Consider the following 23,676-nt stretch of genomic DNA (forward strand, 5'->3'; position numbering starts at 1 on the left):
CAGTAACCCCCCTTTTCCCACTTTCTACATGGGGTCGGGGTGTTGCCTCACCTGTTGCCATTTCCTTTAGTTCAATGCCACTCTACTATCTTCTTTAACAGTCAAGTCTAAATGTTGCAGGTCTTCTTTCAATCCATCCATCTCTCTGCTTGACTCTGTCATTTCCTCTTGCCTTCTTCCTGTCTGTCCCAAATCTTTATCACGAGAAAATCTTCTGCTTTCCTACACTTACTAAATCGCCATAATCTGTACTCTTTGACCTTGTCTGCAATTGGAGTTACTTGGGCTTCTGCTCTAATGTCTTCTTTTCTTCATCTGTCTCACAGTGTGCATCCTACCACTCATATCAAACATTTCATCTCCATCACCTCTAGCTTCTTCAACTGCTCTGCTCTGTACCACCCAATAGTACTGGTCACACCACTGTATTGTACACCTTATTTTCAACTTCTTTGGCATTGTTCTGTCATATACTACCCATAGCACTCTATGTCAGTTGACTGCAGCCCTTCTAACTCTAGTTTTGACTTCCTCATTCAGACTCCCCTTCTCCTCAACCACCCCTCCCAGGTACTTGAAGTTAATAACCTGTTCCTCTATTTTCCTTTGTATCTCAATTCTCAGCCTCTTCTGATTTCCCCATTTGCTGCCATTACCACTGTCTTATCTGTACTCCGTTTCATTCCCTGTGCCTTCAGTTTTGCATTCCACTCTCCTGTCATTTATTGTAGTTCTTGTTCAGAGTCTGGCTGTAATGCCACTTTGTCTGCATAGAGCAGTTTTGTTGATCTGCCTTCTCCAACCTGTTTGCTAATGCAGTCCATCATCAGTATGAGCAGCTAAACCCTGATGTGTACCCACTCTTACTGGGAACTGTTATGTTAGTCCAAACATTGTTTATACTTGAGTCACTGGGTCCTTATACATAACCTACAATAGTGATTCCAGTTTTTCTGGGACTTCAAACCATGACAGGATTGCCCAAATGAGCTCTCTCTGGACCTTGTCATATGCTTTCTCCAAGTCTAGGAATGCCAGTTGGACTATTCCCTCATTTCTAACTTCTTCTCAATTATTTGTCTCACTGTAAACATTGGTTCAGTTGTGCAGTATTCTTATTTGAAGCTGAACTGCTCATCTCCCTTCTTACTTTCTACTATCCTTTGTATTCATCTATCGGATCAACCTCTCCAGAACTTTCATACAGTGTGACGGGAGCATGACACCTCCATACTGCCCATAGTTGTGAATGTTACCTTTGTTCTTGTACATTGGCACTAGTATGCTTATTCTCCAGTCATCTGGGATATGCCTTTCTCTCCATACTGCTATAAGTACCCTCCAGAGCCATTCTCCCTCTAACTCATTTAACATCTTGATCATATGTTCTGTGAATTCATCTAAGCCTGCTGATTTCCCTACTTCATTTTCCTTAGTCCTCTTCTTTCTTCTTCTTCTTCTAGAGTGCGCTCCTCTTCTACTTTCATCATAGACTGTGTCTGGGGAAGTACAGCTTGTTCATAGGTTCATAGGTAGGTACTAGGCTATTGGCCCTAGGGCCTATATAACCCTAGCCAAATGATACCCTGGCTTTTGCCACCCAAGAAAATTATTTTCCTGTGCCCCTGTCAAGCAGAGCCACAGAAGTGATCCCCAGGGTGAATTTCCTATCTCCCACCCAACCATCAAGATTTTTCTTGAAGAATGCTAATGAGGAGCTCTGTTTGACATAGATAGGTAGTCTGTTCCAGAGTATGGGAAGTCTCTGGGGCAGGAATCTATCCCTCCAGCATGTTCTGTTTATTGTGGTGACAAGGTTTAGGTCCCTAGAGCGTGTAGCTTGGAGGGACTGGGATTTCTTTAAGTGGACCATGTCCAACAGCTCTGGGTTTGACATAGCTTTGTATGTTAGGCAGAGATCGCCTCTGAGTAGGCGATATGCGACGGAGTAAAGCTGGAGTTTTTTGAGACTGTCTGCGTAGGGCATCTGTTTGAGGCCGGTAATCCTCTTTGTGAGGTATTTCTGTGGTCTTTCCAGTTGTTGTAGATGTCTTGTGAGGTACATACCAAAAGGGGCGTTGTGTAGGGTTTTCTTCATTCACAAGCTGCTGCTTTTGATGTCCTGTGGATTGGTGAGCAGGTTGTTGTTGGCATCCCTTTTGAAGGGTGTCTGATGACTATCTTCTTTACCTTTCTAACTTTGTTTTTAGCCTGATGTGTATTTTCTGTCTCCCACTATTTTCTGCACATCTTTCGTTGTGTACCTTATTTTCATACTTGTCTCAGCCACATATCTGTTCTATAATCCTAACACATGCTGTTTTGAGATGCTGCCATTCTTGTTCACCTTCACCTATTTCCTCTTCTTCCTGATGTGCTGGGGCCCTGAGTATTTCCTTGAACTCTTGTGCTTTCTCTCCAGTCAACTTCCAGATCTTCAGCCTAGTCTGTGTTGGTCTTAGAGCCTTCTTGCAGCTGATTGTGGCAACCAGTGGTTTATGCTCTTAGCCAAATGTTTCCCTGGGCATGATTTTGCAATCACTAATTCTACCCCAATACCCTTTCATTATTAGAAGTAATCTACCTGAGTAGCATGTTGGCCACTCTTGTATGTGGTCTTGTGACTAACTCTTCCCGAACCATGAGTTGGTTACTATCAAGCTATCTGTCAGCCAGACAGACAAAATATTCTCACACTGAAAACAAACTTAGCATGAGAAATAGTAAACTACTCTTCCCCTGAAATGCACATTTAGTGGGAATGCATCTGGCAACTGCTAAACTACAAGAGATGTGCTTGGATTCATAATAAAATAACATTTAGTAAAGCACTAACTAGAGGCTATGAGAAGGGTGCAGGAATTCAAAAGACAAATGTGTACTGCATTTGCTAACAGCCTGGGACAGTCCTCTGGACACAAGGTTCCCTCTTCAGGAACAGCTCAGGAGTACTGTCTGGGGAAACAACTTGGTCAGAGTGATATAGAAGACAAACAAAGACTGATGGAATCAAATATTGTATTACATGAAGCAGCTCTTTAACAGCTCACAGTCTTACTCATCTGCTAGGCAAACTGCTGTAGTCTAAACACTGTGCATTTCACACCTCTATGCCAGTAAAAATCAAGCCAAAGTAAAAATGTATTCATTGTTAAAATGTTAACATTAAATTCATAGATTCATGATGTCCAATTATTTACAGCTAAATAACAAACTTACTGTCAGCATTCAACAAAGTAATGAAAGCAAGGATAGTGCTCAAAGAACATGGTTTGGATGTTACTCCTGTTTACTGCAATTAATTTCTTTCCTTTATCCCATAATTACTACTAGGCTTGCAGTTCCAAGGACTATGTAGGTGCCTAGCCCAAATTTCCAGTTGTCCAAAGCACTCTGTTTAAAAGAATTTCACAAGGTGACTCTGTAGGTAAGTGAGGGCTGAGCGAATCAAACCTTCACCCACAGGGACTATAGTACTCAGCCTTAGCCCTCTGCACTAATTGCAAGGGTTCCTATTACGAAATTGAAGAGGCTGAACATCAAACAGCTTTAACTTCGGAAATTCAGTTCATAGATGTGCTTTTTGTGAGATCGCAGTACAGTGAAGAACAGAATATTTGCCCTTTCCTCATTGTAGTGTGATCTCAGAGTTGGTATATATAATTAGTGTGGGGGGGGGGCACAGCCCCCCACAATAATGACTTTGAGGTCCGGCCTTTTTGGCCTTTAGGTTCGATATTCAGCTTCTTTGGTGTTGTAATATAGACCCGATTGCAAGACTAAAGTAAAAAGGGAAGGGAAGGATTCAACTCCCATAAACCTAGCACCACAAGTGGAATAGTGGGATGCAGAAACCAAACACTTATAAAGATGCACACAGATGTAGCCATCAATTACAGCTTGCTCAATGTCACTCAGCAGGCAAATGGAGGTGAAATGGTTCAAACCCTATGCTTTTTATTACATGAAGGAATGCATTAATATTATATAAAACTCTAGTGACTGTAAACCATACCTCTCAAGTGTACCTCATTACGAGGAACATTCCTCATTTTGGGTCTTAAAAAGTTCACGTTCCTCAAAGTTCCACACTGAAAGGGTCTGTCACATATATCAATAGTATATAGCACTGAATCACAGTAATTCACCAAAAGAACATTTTATAAATACAGAGTAGCACATTTTAACCATTGTGTGGCCTTCCTAGTTGAAGCTGGCAGTAAGCTGTTGGGAGGTGTTCCACATTTTGCCTGTTTGTTTCACATTATGACAGGCAATGCTCCTCATTTCGGAGATGGAAAGTTGAGAGGTATGCTATAAACCTCAGTGACTTTTAACTTTCAGTGAGTTATCAGAAAATGAAGAAGTGTGTGTGGCTGCCTGGCAGTTAGTGTAGAGGATTAGGGCTCTAAGCTGTTAATAAACTGCTTCCTGTAGTCAAGGATGCAGGGGTTAATTATTTCTTCCTCCATGACTACTGTGTGACTCTGAGCAAAAGTCACTTAACCAGGCAGTGCTGATGGTGATGCAAAATAAATCTGTGTTAATATCTAGACGTCTATTGGATGACATTAGAACTTCACTATTTTGGAAAATATAGACACACACACAGACACACACTTACACAGACAGACAGACACACATACTTGTACAAGAAAGATCCTTACCATTCTCACTAATCAGTTGTAAAGAAGCCATTTTATGCAGCTGACCACATCCCATGCTTATGTGCTTCTTCCTATACTATCTGGTATGTGGACAGACATTTGGTTGCATTTATTAGTACAAATACCAATTTCACCCCATTATAATCCTTATTGACATGGGGATTTGTCTGCCTACTTGAGGCACTGTAGTAACTGCCTCATACTTGCTGGCAATCCTTTTCTCTTATGTTGCACTCATAACTTGTGAGAGGTGCAAAAAATTTATCAATTTAGAGACTAAATTCTTGCACACCACATGTCAGTATGTAGTTTATCACCTCACTGTAGCCATGCAAAACTAGACTGACTATGCTGAGGTTTTAAAGGAATCACTTTTTATACGTTCTTGGCATTGTTTAGACAAATCTCAGCCACATTGTTCCATACCCACAAATATATCTTCACCTGTGCCTTCACCTACACCTAAGTTACTCTGGCTCCAATCCCACACTCAGAAGGATTTTAGAAGCTGTGGCCACATATTGCAGTGCGATAGTAATACATTACTTCACAGTCAAACACACTGATGTCTCACTAACCTGAGCAAAGATAGGGTTCCAGTCAGTTGTTTCTGTGGTGTCAGGGTCCATGACATCATCAGAGCCCTTAGAGCCCCCACCCCAACTACAAGTATGACCTCATAGTTGCTCATATCAGTGTGAACAACTTTAGATGCTCTATCCTATACCTGAGAGGTGGTGCATTTTTTTGTTTTGTTTTCTTTGCAGTCTTATTCTATTTTTTATTTGAAGGTTTGTTTTCACAGAGGTAAACAATATACTCCACATTGAGTGCAATTTTCATCATACTTGGTTTATCACTTTGGTGCTTGAATATATATATATATATATATATATATATATATATATATATATATATATATATATATATATATATATATATATATATATATATGGTTCTACCTCATTTCAACAACATGCCGGAACATCGACACGGAAATCGCGAGCCCCAGAAGATCGACAGCGCAGAAGACCGACGGGATGGGACCTAGAAGATCGACAAGCAGAAGACCGACCCGACGGATGAAAGCACCGACGCCGAGGATGCCGAAATGGGAAAAGGCTGTGTAAGTATGCAGTAGTGACGGATGTTAGGGTGCGAATAAGGTAAGTGTGGATAGGGGTGGGTTACGTGAGTTAGGGTTAGGGAGCGGGTCAGGTAAGTGTGCGGTAGTGATTGTGTTTGGGTTAGGGGCGGGATAAGTGAGTTAGGGTTAGGGAGCGGGTCAGGTAAGTGTGCGTAGTGATTGTGTTTGGGTTAGGGGCGGATAAGTGAGTTAGGATTAGGAGCGGGTCAGGTAAGTGTGGTAGTGACGGACCTTAGGGTTAGGGTTTGGGTTAGGGTTGTAGGTAGTTGTGTATGTGAGGTTTAGTGTGGGTTTGTAGGGATTTTGGTGTGCTTGTGTTGTGTATGTGGTTTTGGACGGGAATGTGTTTTGTTTGTTGATTGTGGTGTGTGAAGTGTATGAGGTTTCGTGTTTGTGTACCGTCGGTTATTTCGTTGTCGGGCATGTGGAATTTCGTGTTTTTGTACTGTCGGTTATGTGGTTTCGGTGATTGTGTTGTCGGTGTTTTGGTGTTTCGTTTATGTGAGGTAGAACCATATATATATATATATGTATATATATATATATATATATATATATATATATATATATATATATATATGGTTCCACTTTAAATCATCAAATGTTCAGAACATCAATGTTCTGATCATCAAGACCAGAACATCAATGGTCAGAACATAGAAGGTTTAAAGTAGAAGTGCCAGGTAAGTGAAAATGTAGAATTGTGGGTGTGTATGCAGGGCAGCAAGGTGCCCTGCATGTTGTGTGTGTGTGTGTGTGTGTGTGTGCCATCTGAGTGTTGGCATTGCAGGTAGAGCACGGGAAATCTCCCGTTTAGCACTGCCGCATATAGCGGTAAACAGGAGATTTCCCTTGCCCCATTGTAGTGCGATCTCAGAGTTTTAATATTAAAGTAGGGGGGTGCAGGGGGGTGAAGCCCCCCTGCATAACATAGTGTTTGTAATTTATTTGGTGTTTGTGTTGTTCATTTTGAAACTTTGATGTTCTGAACATCGATGTTCTGGTCTCGATGATCAGAACGTCGATGTTCTGAACATTCGATGTTTCAAAGTGAATCTATATATATATATATATATATATATATATATATATATATATATATGTATATATGACTTTCAGTATATATTATTTATGTGGGGAGGTACTGCCATGCAGGGAGTTTGACCCTTGAACACAAGTTTGTTATTCTTACTCTGGATCACCACAGCTTAGTAGTATGAAAACTGTCTCCAAAACGTCAAAAATGTGCTTTCAAAACCTAATGTTTTAGAGTTCCAAAACATATTCAACCATATAATTCACTCCTCAAAAAAATGTCTAAAACAAAAGTAAATCTCACAGCCCTGAAACACACATCACACTGAATATCACAGAATAACACAATGAATCAAAGCCTATCCAAAACTAATTAAAAAATAAATTTACTTTAGTCTATGCTACAAACATCTGTCACATAACTCCACATAATTACTGTTCTCATACTCAGAGCCGTACCTGGTAAGATACAACATACCATAAAATACTAGAAGAATCACCACAATGCAATTTTACACTTATTCTATGAAATTATTATTCTGTAGTGAACAAATTTTCAACATATTTGCTTTAACATGCCAATAGTCAACTCAGAAACTAATGCTTGCAGTTGAAAGTTACTGCTGGTGTGGTTTCTATTTGAATGCAGGTGGTGATGTAATGTCTGTGGTGTTTTCTCTTTTCTCCTTGGTTGCGAGACCGTGAATTTAGTATAGTTAAATTAGAGGACAGTAGAGGGATGAAGTCATCACAACAAAGTGCCTGGGGCTTAGCACCCTGCAAAATATTTTTATGTTTTTTTTCAGCAGGTTGAGATTTCTGACCATTTTTTCATCCAGTCAAACTTTAAATGTCAACATTCACGATCACATAATATAGCCAAATCTTGCAACCCCCCACAGTTCAGAATTTAAGAATTAAATTAACTTAAAACTTAAAGAATTCTAATAGTCACTCTATTGTAATTTCAACCATATGATCCTAAACTCTTTGAATTTACATCCATGTTCATTTTGCTGCACAATTCCCATTCTAGTCACAGATCTTGAGAACAGGATCTCTTCATTAGACCTGATCCAGGATCTGAAACCCAGATGATTATAAGGCTAAATCAAGAGGATGACTACAGCCAGCTGGGGGATGGCAACCAAAAACAGAAAAAAAGATCATTCATACAAACCAAAAGAAAAAAAATAATAAAATAAAACATGCAGCATGTGAAATAAATATATACAAAAGCTTTAAGTACTACAAGTCCATTAGGCAATACCTTGATAATGTGTAAAAGGGAAAGGTCTGGCTTTTATACTTCCAAGCTATAATTTACATGGATGACATAAAAATCTACATAACTGCACATTTGGCAGAAAAAGAAATATGTGAGGGAAACGATTCCTCGCCAAGTGAGTATCAAGCAAAAGCACAAGACCATGAATGGAAACAGTAAAAATACTCATACATGTGGTGCAGCGGTAGCATTGTTGCCTCACAGCAAGAGGTTCTCCTGTTCGATTCTCGGGTTGGGAGTGCCTTCTGTGTGGAGTGTGCATCTCCTCCCCGTGGTTGAGTGGGCATTCAAAAGACATGCATTGACTGGGCGTGCCTTTGTTGAAGGGTGGGTGTCAGGCTGGCAACTTGACACCATAAAAAACAACTGCCAATTATTAGCAGACCGGAGTTCTGCTGTGGTGACCCCCTAACCGGGAAAAGCCGAAAGACAAACAACAACTCATGCATGAAATACTGCAGTGAACTTGATCATAGACTGGACTTTTTTTTAAATGTAATTAAGTGCAGACATAATTCTTGGGATTAATTAAGAGTATTTGTGGGCTGAATATGGCCCTTGTTTGGGACTTCTGAGATCCTCAGTGCTTTATAAAATGGGATGAACATGCTCTGATATGGGTGTGAGCATAGCAGCACATTTATCTTGAGTCTCTGAGCAGTTTGTCTAATTTTAATGGTAATACCTACACCATAATGTACCAACATTTGTAGATATTCTACTTGTTTCACTGTTGTAATAATTTGCTGAGCTCTGACCATCAAAATAAGCTAATGTTTAACTGACAAATGCATTCATGTTTATATATTGTTTCAATGTATTACTTGCACATTTGAACTTCGCTGAAATATTTTTCCTTTGATGGTTTCCCCAAGCTGGGAAACAAGCAATTATGTAATTAATTGTTAAAATGCAGTATTGAACATTGTTTGTTAATGCAGACGTTAACCTGGCTAGACGTTTAGTGGAAGGCAGACACAGGGATAGTGTTACTGATACACAGCAATGCCAGTACTGTAACGTAAATCACCTTCTGAAAACATGCCAAGAACACAACATCTGATGAATGACTTACAGCAGGTTTTGTCAAGGGAAAATGCAAAACTGACTTTTTTGGCTAAATGTGATAAGCCATTCCTACTTAGAAAGCATTTACATTTAAATGGGTGACCTTTTACAATGAAAGAAAGTAGAACACATCCTCATGAAGGGAAAAGTATTTATACCTGACATGGTTACTAATAGGAGGGAAGCAGTATTGCATTTGAAAACAGAATAAAACTCAAGAAAAGTTTTATTTTTATGCAGCAATATATTGTTTTTCTTCTAGCCTTATTACATTGTTTTGGTAATACTTAATGCCTATCATGTCAAGGCATACATATTCATAATAAACAGAATAGTAATTACATATTGTGATTATGTTAATGATTTCTTGTAAATTACCAAGAAGTACTATATGTAACCAAGCATGTACTTCTTGGTAATTTACAAGAAATCATTAACATAATCACAGTATGTAATTACTATTCTGTTTATTATGAACATGTATGCCTTGACATGATAGGCATTAAGTTAATGGCTTGAAATGATTTATACTTTAACCCATTAAGATGCTGCATACGATATGTGTGCATTTCATAGGATGTGGTTTAAAAATTGTCCTGCCTTCTTGTTAGACAGTACATATCTCAAATGATGTATATTATTACCAGCTTATAATTTCAGTTAGCCAATAACAGTGATGTCAAGCTGTTATGCATTTATATCACGTTTTTTTTTTTTTAATGTGAGGGGTTTATGTACTATGGCTGCATCACTGTTTGCCTACCTCAAATCTTCTATAATACTGCTCCACTTCTCTTAGGTAATTAGGTTCATAGGTTCATAGGTAGGTACTAGGCTATCTGCCCGAAGGCATTTATAAGCCTAGCCAGAATGTGCTGGCTTTTGCCGCCCCCTTAGATTAGTTCCCTGTGCCTTTGTCCAGCAGAGCCACTGAAGTGACCCCCGGGGTAAACTTTCTGTTTCCCATTCACTCGTCAAGGTTTCTCTTGAAGAGTGTTAGCAAGGAGCTCTGCCTAATGTAGAGTGGAATCTTGTTCCAAAGCATGGGAAGTCTCTGGGACAGGAATCTATCCCTCCAGCATGTCCTATTTATTGTTGTGGCGAGGTTTAGATCACTAGAGTGTGTGGCTCGAGGGGATATAGGTTTTGTTAGGTGGAGCATGTCCATCAATTCTGGGTTGGACATGGCCTTGTATGTCAGGCAGAGATCACCTCTGAGTAGGCGGTATGCAACTGAATACAGCTGGAGTTTCTTCAGTCGAGCTGCATAGGGCATCTGTTTGAGGCCAGTGATCCTCTTGTTGAGGTACTTCTGTGGTCTTTCCAGCTGTTGCAGGTGTCTTGAAAGGTACATCCCAAATGGGGCATTGTACTCTATGATGGGTCTGATGAGTGATGAGAAGAGGGGCCCAATTACCTCTTTTGATCTGGATGTGAACCCTTTTGTGATTAGGTGGGCCACATAGAAGGATTTTCTTACCACTTTGGCAATGTGATTATCAAAGGAGAGATTACTATCTACTTGGGTCCCCAGATCCCTTATTACGTCTTCCGTATTTAGGGGACTACCACCTATGTGGTAGTTTGTGGGTACTTTGTTATTTCCAAAGGGGATGACCATGCACTTTTTGGCATTTAGCTTGAGGCCATGATTTTGACACCAGGTATCTGTCTCAGTGAGACACTTTTGCAGGATGTCTGTGTCAGCCAGAGAGTCAGTTATAGCCCCTAGTTTGCAGTCGTCTGTGAACTTGATCAGCCATAGCCCTCCTGTGCTTGCCTGTACCTCTGAGAAGTATATGCCAAACAGGAGGGGTCCTAGGACTGAGCCCTGGGGAACGCCACTTGTAACCGGTTTAGAGTTGGACCTAGCTCCCACAACTCTCACCATGTGGGTTCTGTCCATGAGCCAGTTGACAACCCATCTTGTGACTTAGGGGTTTATGTTCAGGCTGGTGAGCTTGTCTATAATACCAGAATGGGGAATGGTGTTGAAGGCCTTTGTGAGGTCTAGATAGGCTGTGTGCACCACCTTTCCCTCATCTATAGCCTTGGTAACTGTCTCAGAGAATTCCATCAGGTTTAGGAGGCATGATCTGCCCTTAACAAAGCCGAACTGGGTAGGGTGCACTGTTTGGAGGTTCCCAATGTCTCTGTTAATGAGTTCCATGATGATGCACTCCATAGCCTTGCAGAAAAAGCTAGTCAGGCTTATAGGGCAATAGTTCTCGGGGTCTGTTGTGGCTCCACCTTTGTGGAGTGGAATACCCATTGCTGTGTGCCACTCTATGGGTACATAGCCTGTGGGAGAGGCTGAGTTTGAACAGTGTGTCTAGGTGAGGGGTTAGTTCGTCTTTGAGCTCATGTAGGACACAGCTTCGGACACCGTCTGGTCCCACTGATGCTGTGTTTTTGGTTTTGGAGAGGGCTGTTTTAACTTGAGTGTCTGTGATTTCAGGGGCTCTACATTCTTCTGGTATGGTTATGGGCCCTTTTGGGGGTGAGGGGCGGGTGAAGTTTGCAACTGAACCTGTCTGTCAGAATGTTGGCGATATCTGTCGGTTCAGTGTATTTTGTGCCATTCTGCACTAACTCCGAGCAGATCTGAGCAATACCTCTTGGATTCTTGACATAGCTAAAGAATGCCTTGTGGTTATCTTTGGAGTTCTTGGCAATTTTTCTTTCGAAGCTCGTCTTGGATGATTTTATGAGGGATCATAGTTTTTTGCTGATACTGATCAGGGATGTCTTCCCTTCTTGGGATTTTACTCTTTTCTGTACTAGTTTCCTCCTTCTATTGTATAGTTTGTTTATGGCAGGGGTCCACCAGACTGGTTGCCTTTTCTTGGAGGAGTGAGTCTTGGTTTTGCTTGGGATAGCATGATCCATGCATTCTTGTAGGTGCCTGTAGAATGCATTAGTAAAGGATTTTGCAGCTTGGACAGCATTATCCTTTAGCATGGAGGCTTTGAAACTTTCCACCTCGGTCTTAAGTAATGTGAAGTTTGCTTTTGAAAAGTTTTTAACGGTGGTTTCCTTGTCCGGGGGTGGTGGCGGAATGTGGATATCCAAACTGATTTGTTTATTGTCAGATTTAAACAACGAGGGATTGACTTCCGGTGTGGAACACCGGTCGCCCATGTTGGTGATGACCAGGTCCAATATGTTGTCACCTCTGGTGGGAGTGTTGACCAGTTGATCCAGGGCATTTGAGTTTATAAATTCTAGGAAATGTTGGGCAAGGGAGTTAGTACTTGAGTAGTTCTCCCAGTTAATATTTGAGTAATTGAAATCACCCAATATTAGGGTGTTCGGTAGGACTTTTATGTTTCCTAGTGCTTCTAGAAATGCAGAATGAGGGTCCTCGGACATGGTGGGTGATCTGTAGCAAGCTACAATTTGAATTGCAGTTTTGCCCATTGTTAGTTGCATGTGGATGATTTCTGAACCATCGTGCTGTGCCATTAACCTGGAAGTATGGGTATGCTTGATGAATATTGATACGCCCCTGCCTTTTGTAATTCGGTCCGGAGTCTGTGGCCAAAATGTATGGTATGAGTTGTAGCCTGGTAGTGCTGGGGTGCTCTCTGGAGCCTTAAACCAGGTTTCTGTTACTGCACATATATCGATTTTCTCCATACTGAGGAGTGCCTTGAATGCATGCATTTTGAGGTTTAGACTTCTGGCATTGAGTAGCATTACCCTGAGTTTTTTGTTACTTGTGCTATTTACGGTGGTGGGTTTGTCTTTTGAGCCATGCCTAAAAAAGGCACTATGGGGGTGGCAAGAGCCTTGGCCAGTATTCAAAAGCCTAAGGGTGACAGGTGCAAGCCATCTCTAGCGAAGCAGCATGGCTTGTCGAGCATGTCATCCCATGAGGACAGACACTGGATCCCCTTTGAATGACACCGGAAACTTAGCCAATTGTTGAAATTGATGATTTTTTCTTTATACCATGGTATAATTCTTGGAAAGGGCAGGATGCTACTCAGGGTCAGGGTCATACCGGCCTGGGCTAAGTGATCTGAGAGCTCTTCCATGTCTCTTTTCATGTAGTCCAGGGAGGTATGGCTCAGGTCATTCACACCAACATGGACAATGACAGAGTCATATTTGTACTTGTTCTGGAGTGACCTGAGTGCTTGTGTTATGTGGCAGATCCTGGCACCCGACAGGCAGTTAACAGTAACCTTCTCCCTATTCAGCCTAGTGAGTGGGATGTCATTGTGCCGGACTATAGAGTCACCTATTACTAGTATGTTGGGAATGTTGATTGCGTGGCACACTGGTTTTGTGAAGTATGTGTTTCATGGCTTGTGTTTGGGGGTGGAGGTTGCTTGGATGTCTGCTTTGGAGGTCTCTGTTGCTTTTGCAGATTTTTATTTAGAGCCTCCGAGTATGTTTTCGTATATTTATGTGTGTTTTTTGCCGGTGCTGGTTTAATGGGTCTATGTGAGACTAGTGGTGTGATGCAAGTATTTCCCTTCTCCTCTTGACTGTCTGATCCAGTCTTGGGTTGAGAGAGCTTAGCCTCCAGTTTGGCTGTATAATTGCATCTCTCGCATGTATTAGTGTTTGGTGGTAGGAGGAGAGGGTTGTCTGTGTACATGAGGCAGTTGTAACATTGCCTCAAAATGCCCAGATTCACCAGTTGGACTGAAGAGTACACCTGAAACTGCCCTTTGGACATGCCTGGATAGGTACAGTGAACTGTTTTACTGAATGGCTGGTAAGGTCGAATAGAGAGCATTGCCCTTCTGTACAGTATGGGGGGGGGGTCTAGTGCTAGGGTTTATAAGTGCTTGATATGAGTTTTGAGCAAGTTCCGGGCTGAGAAATGAATGGCTTGAGTGCTTAAGTTGAAAGTTTGTCTAGTTCCAAGGGAAAAATTGAACAGGAGACTTTGTGGAGCTGGGAATAGTTATACCCTAGCTAACTGGCACTGCCTAACACGCAAAACCAGGCAAATGTGTTTTTTATTGCAGGGTAATGAAAGAGATAGAAATTAGCCCATAATGGCCAATAAACTACTAATTTCTGAGCTGAAACCACTCCTCCAGGGACAGACAGGTTGCTCAATGCTCCCCTCTCTCACAGGTAAGCAGAGAAACTTCCTTCTATCCAAGTAAGGTATGGGCAAACAGAGAGATTTGTAACCTGAAAACTGGACTATACTAGCTTAGAAAGGTGGGGAACAAGTATATATATATATATATATATATATATATATATATATATATATATATATATATATATTTTTTTTTTTTTTTTCAGAAAATAAAGCAGATACAATAAAAAAACACTTTAAATGCACAGAAAATGATACTTATTGTTATATATCTCAGATCAGAGTTGTAGTCAATGCCCCTAGTAGTAAAGTAGGAAGAAACACAAATACAGTAAAAGCAGATGAATAAAGTACAATTTTATATATATATATATATATATATATATATATATATATATATATATATATATATATATATATAAAACAATAGAAAATGAACAAACTCATTTAAACAAGTTACCCAATTAACTAGAAAAAAGCTCAAAACTGAGCCCTGTTCCAGCAGTCTTCAATCAGACAAGTTCTAACTGCACACTCCTGCCATTAAGGTGCAGGGGAACCTTCTCCAAAAAAGATGGCCTGGATCAGTGCTCAAGTTATACAAACAAAGCTAGATTCAGCAGGCCTGAATCTGGTCTATGCTACAGCAACAAGGCGCACCAATTTCAGAAAGAAACAGTTAAAATAATTATTGCTTTTTTGGGGGGTAGGGCAGGATGTAATGACCTGGGGGAATGGGTGTACTATGGGTGTATGGCATCTTTTATCTATGTATCTTGGCTATGCTTGTCTCTAGGATTTCATCTCTTTGTAAACAACCTGGAGAGACATTTCAAGTTGAGAGGACACTACTCCATTTGGGCCAGAAGTGCTAACAGCTAAAAATGTTAAAATACTAAATAACATATGAACTGGGTAGTAAAAACAATTTAATTTCTTATTTAATAAATACATAAGATTAAAATATTTCTGTCAAAGTCTGTTTTGGTACTGTATGACATAAGTCTTATCCCCAGCTCATGTATATGCTAAACATCTATTTAGACTTACCTAGAAAAAATGCATGTTTTACAGAATGTACAGTACTGTGACATGTAAAATACCACTTACACTCAGCATTCAGTTACCATGAAATGTGCAAATTTTGGTCCCAGAATGGGCCCCTCACATAATATTAAGAAGTGTTACACTGATTGTAAAAGTCACCACAATAAATACCTGTACAGACAAACTTTATGTCAGACTTAAATAAGACATGATACTTTAATTACATCTGCCCCCTCATATAGACTTCACGAGATTTACATAGTGCATACAATACCAAGCTATCTAACTTAGACATCTGTTCTTAGACACAGTTCTTTTTCCAAATTATCACAAGGAGTTTTAGGAAATAAATGTCAGACTGGAAAGATGCATCCTAGCAAATACCATCAGTTTTATAGACACTGTGGTTCTGTTCCACACATCCACATGTATTCTAAGGATTATAAGTAGTCTTAGCTCCATACGTAGCTCTCAACCAATCAGGGACAAATCCATAAACAATCGGGGACACTTTAAAAATATTAGTACTATTAACTTGAGACATTGGCCGAATAAGAGAATGTGAATTACTATATATTTTCTGAAGTAAAAGAAGTGTATTAGTCTAATTACTGTCATTATTTACTAAATGTAATTCACCACATTTTCTCCAAAAGTCACCAATTTTAGGAGGGATTGAGAGGAATGGAGCTAACATTTGAGTCAAAATCAAGGGCTTCCCTAAAAATCAGGGACTATTGAGAAGTATGGCTACATGAAATAATGCAGCTTTTACAAATCTCAGCATCATTCAGATATTAGGATATGGTAGTTACAGGTAACCTTCCCCAATATATGCCAATTTATAAGGCCTGTTTTACAGCAGACTCCAGTAACATTAAGTAAAATGGACGTACCAGTCAGTAGCACGCCCCCCAGTTACTAGGAAAGATTCTTGATATAGTAAAATAGCTTTTCCTCCATCAACAGAGATTGCCATTACCAGATCATCTCTGAAACATTTAATACACATACTAGTAAATCTTAAAACTGTGTGCACTATTCTGTTGCAGAGTGAGAGGGGAAAATGAACTTATTTTATAGGCTACATCAGTGTTTAAACAGCAATCTTTAATAGGAATTACCAACTCCCTACAATACGTGTGAGATCCTGGCAAGTCCTGACACTTTAAAATAATATCTCAAGGAGTTCTAGATTATTCATGTGATTCAGATGGAAAAACAATAGCAAATGCAGAAATTCAGTCTTACATTTTAAAGACTTATTCCCACACCCCTCCTTATGTGCATATGTGTGTGTGTGTGTGTGTGTGTGTGTGTGTGTGTTAAATATATATAAATATATATATATATATATATAAAAATGCTGGCAGGCAGAATTTCACAGGCACAAATCACTCAGGTGATGATAAATCAAAGGTGTATTTAATGATAAAAATCCACAAGAAAAACAAATAAAATGTGAGTGCTTTTGTTAAACAAGTGTTAACTTCATCAGACACCATTAAAATGTAATTCAGCCATTTATACACATATAAAAAAACACTCTGATTGGGTAAGCAAAGAGAGGCAGCTAGCTAAGCAGCACTGAGATAGAACATTAATTAACCCCTTGATGACTGTATTACAGTTGAAACTGTTACATCTTAAGTACAACTAAAACTTGTGATTAAAAGATAAATTACTAGTCTCATACTTATGTCATGAATGGTTATAAATAGAATAAAACTAAAACCAAAGTCATTTTTAAAATCTCATGTTAAATATTCACATAATGCTAAAATGTTTACCAAAGCCAAATACATACAAAAGTGCTTGTGCTTAAAAATGTTTTGAGATATTTTGTTCCTTTCTAGGGCTTTTAATTTCAATACAGGAGAGATGGATGTCCTGTCATTTATCCCTGGCCATCTATCTGCCTGTAGTAAGATTTGCCACCTTAACTCCTTTAACTCTAACTGAAGTCCCCAAGGCTTTTTGTCACTGATGCCTACATGGTCTATTGCCTTAAATGTGAAATTGTGACCAGTATTGTCCTGAATATGCCTCACTAAAGCATTATTAATATTATTCTTTCTTATGGCATAGTTGTGTTCATAAATTCTGGCATTAAATTTCCTTTCTGTTTTGCCTACATAAAATGCTAGGCATTGGTCACATGTAACCATGAAGACCACTGCCTTGGAGTGACAGTTATGTTTACCTTTTACATAATGGTCTATACCATTCACTGTAAATTTGCTGCCTGATTTCACCTTGTGGCACCAGTTACAAGACTCACATTTGTACATCCCTACACGTCCTGTTCCTGGTGTAGTCAGAACCTTTTTTTTAAATTTATTTATTTATTTATTATTTTTTTTTATTTATTTAGTTTGTTTTGCTACTTCTGTTTTTTTGAGTTTATATATATATATATATATATATATATATATATATATATATATATATATATTTTCATACATATACAGGTATATATTTATATATACATCTCTCTCTCTCTCTCTCTCTCTATATATATATATATATATATATATATACACACACACACACACACACACACACACATATATAGCTCTAGTGAGCCAGATCAATTCCACTACCAACTGACATTGCTAATGTTGACACCACAATGCCAATACGTTTTCTCACATGCTCTGAGGATTAATCTTGAACCATGTAAGGTAAAAACATATTTTTTTTTGAAGGGGGGCAAGCAGTCCTACCCCCCACCCCTTACTAATCATATATACTAACTCTGAGATTGCACAGCCATGTTTAATATAATTCTTCTTCTTCTTAATGGTAAGACATTTCCCCCTTAAGTTTCTTTGCAATTGCCCTTTTCTTTTAAATATGTGGCCATTTAATCTTGACTTTTGGGGTGCTTCCTTTTCCAGTTCCTTCTAGATTGCCTGTAAATAAATATTTTACAACTCTTGATTTTCATTTATGTGGGCCTTAAAAGGCACCATTTCCTGAGGATAGCACAAGGCTAATTAGCATTAGCTATATCCCTGGATTGCCATATTTACATGTGGGTTCATCACTGTGACCTCTGTTTGTGCTACAGTCTGTGCTCACATAAAAATACAGGAGGAGACTGGTCTTAGAATTACTTGGGCTTATTGTACTGTTTAAATCTTCTGAATAAAAACTTTCACACCATGGTAAGCATTCCTGAATTCCAGGGTTTCCTATTAATTATTACACAAACCATTCTGCCCTGCAATATTTTTTGCTAAATTTCACAGTAATTAGTCCTGAGCTAACTTTGAAGCTCTGTTACATAGCCAGGGACAGATTAACTAATGTCCCTAAAGCAAGCACTGAACTTAAAATGCTGCAATATTATTCTTGACTTTAGATTAAAATTTACTTTTTATCAAGGTGACTGGATCTTCAATTTGTATATTTGCCTAGCTTTTAGGGATGAAGCAGACTTAATAGCTGTTTGCTTCAATGACCATTAAAATGTTATTTCTTTTTCCTTGCACTTCATAACTTTCGCAAAATAAAGCCGTAGTTCTAGTAGTCTTCCAATATTTTATTTTTATGCACTAATTGCAATCATCATCATCTATATTTCATAGTCTTGGTTTGTACCAGTGTCAATGATGTGAGATACAGCAAAGATGAATGACTGTGACATTTTTTTATTTTAAATAAAGCAGTACATATACAGGTCTGTGAGAGTCAGCTCTGTTTTCAACATCTTACTAAAGCAAAATCACACCGGCTAAAAGTATTTTCTGAAATATATGTATGCGTAAGCTCAGTGGTGTGAACATTGGCTCTAGATGATTGTCACTGTTGAAGTGACACACCGACCCATGTGCAAAAATGGGAAAAAGGCGCTATGGATGGAAGGATGGAAACAAAGTAGCATATGGTATTCAGAGATTATATCAAACACAATTCTATCAAACTACTTCTATAGCCTGGCTCCATGGCATAAAGGGGTGATAACTTGGCTATCACCCAAATTACCCAAGTTAAATTGGAGATTCTGGTGCTGAAAGGGCCAAGTGGTAGAGTTTAAGGATGAGCAGCAGAGTGCCAGCTTGTCCAGCCTTATGAGATAGATCTGGTCCTATTGTTGTGTCACTGGGCTTCTAATGAAGGGTAGGCATGCTGCACCATTCAGAAATGTATGCTTGACTTTGCCAAGCCAGTGATGTTAGGCTTTGTTATGCATGCACACAAATACACACAAATGCACATTTGCATGAGGAGTTATTGCAGGTCCATTTGATGGCAGTGCAGAAGACCAGCTGCTGAGGAAGAGGTTAGGGCTACATACAAAATGCTATTTAGTACGGCATCGTAATGATACAGCTTGTGTGAGCTGGGGTCATCATATATTCTATGGCCTGGAGAGCAATTAATAATTTTTGTCCAACCTGTAACACTCAGTTGGCTCTGGTCTGAGGGGATTAAATCAGATCCCCAGGCTGCCAGGACAAAATGTACCCTGTCTTTGCAAGGGACACAACACATGACATAAAAATGAGTTTGTGTATGCTAGGATAGTGACCTGTGTCCAGTCAGCTGTCATCCTGCTTAGTGGAAGGACCCACTGGAGAATTGGAGCTGGATTTGAGACCTAGGAGTTAAGGAGGATGAAGCATATTAAAAAAAAAAAAAAACTTCACAGATGCCATTTCGTAAACCTTCAGATATGCAGAATAAATGATCCAATTGTCAGTTGCATCTATGTAGAATTTGCACAAGGCAGTGATTTTAAGGTTAGAATGGGGGGTTTGTGGTTAGATTGGAAGCTGTGGTTAAGTTTATGATAAAAGTAAGAATTAGGTAAGATTTAATGATAGGTTTAAGATTACAGTTTGCAGCAGGCTATGTCATGTGCATCAAATGTAGAAGGCTCTGTACCTCACTAGAAATTGACATAAGTAGGTATGAGTATTGTGATGACCTACCACTGGACCAGTAATCAAGGAGCCTCAATCCTCACCACTGGCACCAGTGGGGGATGTACACTGGGATGATGACAGGTACACACACAGTATTTCCAGATGCAACTATCTGCATCAAGTGCAATTTCCCTTAAGAGCACACAGAGATCACAGTCAGTCTGGGACTGGTTTCTTCCTCTTTCTCCAGATCCCCAATAAGCTTTCCTCAATGGCCCAGCTATAGAGTTGAGAACTCAGCTGAGTGGCCAAGCCAAGACCTCCAGCACCCTCTCTGTCCACCAGTGCTTCATGTCCCTATCCATGTAGCTGACACACACACACACACACACACACACACACACACACACACACACACACACACACACACACACACACACACACACACACACTCTCTCTCTCTCTCTCTTTGAGGGTTTGATTTACAAACACACACACACATGGGAAAGTCTGACACAGGTTTACTAGCTATGCCCCCTTTTGCTCAGACTATATGGTAGTTATCACTGCCACCAGGCAACTCCTTATCCGCTACCTTAAGTCCAATCTTACTCTGTAATGTTACTATTAATACAAATTGTAGTTTGATCAAGTGCAAGGCAATTAGGAGTGGCCCACAATGTTACCAAATAAATATGCAAGCAATCTCAAAACTTAAATATGTCTCACAAAGATCAGCTACAATGAAAGGTTTAAATATATTTAATATTAAATGATAAAAGAACAAGAAAATACTCAGCATATATTCACAGTAATGTCAGAGTTCAAAACCACAGGAAATATTTAAAATAACATTGCAGGGCAGTCACAAATAAATAAAGAAAAAGATATATACTCTGCTTCACTATATTCCTGACTGAATCTAAGAAAATTACTTTACTCTAGTTAACTTACTTAGTGCAAGGCAGATGTGGTAAATGGTTCTTATTGTTGTTGTAGTCAGGTCCAAAACAGAATACATAATGCCCTCCCTCTCTCAGAGACTTCTTAAATTAATATCTCAAATATTACTGCTGGTCTAGCTGGCAGAATGACATAATTTCTTGTCTTCTGTCTCTATCCCAGGTAAACCCCCCACTGCTGGCATCTGGCAGTATTTAGCATCTACCTGTGAAAATACATAGACCTCAGATCTTTGGCAAATGCTGGAAGTCATAAAACAATTACATCCCTCATATGTCAACCCTAGTAATTATTTCTCCTTAAAGACAACACAGAGAGCTCACTAGTATAGGCAACCTGTCTCTTGCTGACATAAAGTAATTTAATTTCAGCTATTTTTCTGAAGTTTTCCTGGGCTGAAGTTAACCTCCTGTGTTCCAGTTTCCACTATTAAAATATATACATTTAAACAGTTACAATAGGGCATGTACATTTCTGTTCTCTTCCAGTAGGGCACACTGAATGCCCTCTCTCTCAAAGACTTCTTAAATTATTTTTATTTATTTTTTTTACATTTGTTTACTGGGAAAGTCTGAATAGACACAAGTCCATTTTCAGTGGAGGCCTGAGGAGAAATGATCCAGTATACATACATAGTTGAGAAAAATAACAATATAACATAATCAAGAAAAGCTAGCAGTGCATAGTAAATAGCTCTAGATAACATATTAGTTAAGAAGACACATACAACTCTTTATAGTATGCAGTATATAGTAAAAATAATATACAGTCATTGGAATATTATCAATGGGATTAATATAGAACACTCACAATAAAAAACAAGATCCTTATAATAATATTTTAAAAGGGATTAATATAGATTTCTCACACTGTAACTGTGCCAGATGTTGTAGCTAGTTGTACTGTTGCTAAGTGAGAAGGTGATGCATTATAACAGAGTACAGATACTTTGAGTGTGAAATAAGAAATAAGTTGGGAGTGAACATGATGACCAGAGGGGACAGATTCAAGTAGTGATTATTGGATCAATATAAGATACAAAAGGGTTAGTTCTGTTGGTATTGCAGGGTTTTGTTTGAGGCTATTTGGTTGTATGATGAAAAATAGATTGTTAATTATGTTTACCCTGAGGAATCCCAGGAGCATAACCATCTGTTCATGTAGTGAGTTTTTAAGAGTTTTATAAATTGTGTAGCAGAGCTAATGGATGTCAGGTGGCTAGGTAGAGTATTCCAAGCTTTAGCTATAGTGCAACCAAAGAGAGATTTCCCAGCCTCATTATTGTTTTAATGACATTTAGGAGGTTTGGATTACTAGATCATGAGGTTCTTGTAGTAGTATAGGGCTGATTTAGATTCTGGAGTGCTGGGATTTTATCTGGGTTATAGTATAACTTGTGTGCCAGTGACAATTGATTGACTTGCAATAGATGAGGCAGATCAATCCAGTTTAGCTGTTTGAGTGACACACAGTGATGAGTCCTATATGAGACCTCTGTAGCAAATGTGGCAATCTTGTTATAACAAGATTTTTATTTGTTTAAGTCAGCCTTGCAAAGATTAGTTAATTAATATCTCAAATATTACTGCTGGGATAGCTGGCAAAATGACATCATTTCTTCTCTTCTGACTCTATCCCAGGTGAAACCCCCCACTGCTGGAATCTGGCAGTATTTAGCATCTACCTGTGAAAATACATAGACCTCAGATCTTTGGCAGATGCTGAAGTCATATAATAATTACATCCCTCCACAGCTCAAGCCTAGTAATTATTTCTCCTTAAAGACAACACATATAACTCCCTAATATGGACATCCTGTCTGTTGCTGCCATAAAGTAATTAATTTCAGCTACTTTTCTGAAGTTTTGCTGGACTGAAGTTAACCTTCTGTTTTCCAGTTTCCTACATTTAAACAATTACAATAAGGCATGTATATTTCTGTTCTCTTCCAGTAAGGCACAGTGTGGTTATATTTTAAACAGCACTTTATAAAATATATTTTCAACACACATCTGTACAAACCCAGTTTGATATATACATGACATACAGTTTTAATACATTTGTAAGACAATCATCTTATATAGATCATGCTGATATTCACAAATGACATATAATTATTTACAAAATTCCAACTAGCTGTGCTGGCAGTATCTCCCTTTGTCACAAGTATGTTTATGCATTTTTGTTGAACTTTTTATACAGGTGGTTTTGATGCACCTGCATTTCATTTTGACATACTTGATTATGTTGTTCATTATTGTTTTTTGGTGTTTTTTTACAAACTGATTGGAACAAGGCACAGGGAAAGGGGAATTTGTCTGAAGGAACCACACTCTGTTTCTGGATTATTCATGACTGCATTAAAGACCTGTTAAATGAGATGCTGCAATAAATATTGCTGTTATTCTTTTCCTACACAGTAAACTTTTGCTCTCATTAAAAGTGTTCAAAAACTCTTGCACCAAGAAACAAAACATATCAACAGGACATTAGAAACATCACTGTATATTGTTTCAAAT

At 38.9% G+C, this 23,676-nt stretch overlaps 1 protein-coding gene across 3 annotated transcripts in view; it reads right to left on the reverse strand.

Moving 5' to 3' along the window:
* Positions 1-23,676, reverse strand: part of OTOA (otoancorin) — a 952,220-nt gene that overhangs the window by 469,012 nt on the left and 459,532 nt on the right. The gene's annotated exons all lie outside the window — the stretch shown is intronic.

Source organism: Protopterus annectens, chromosome 12.part0 (assembly GCF_019279795.1).
Source record: "Protopterus annectens isolate FY-2018-M chromosome 12.part0, PAN1.0, whole genome shotgun sequence".
Taxonomy (NCBI): domain Eukaryota; kingdom Metazoa; phylum Chordata; order Ceratodontiformes; family Protopteridae; genus Protopterus; species Protopterus annectens.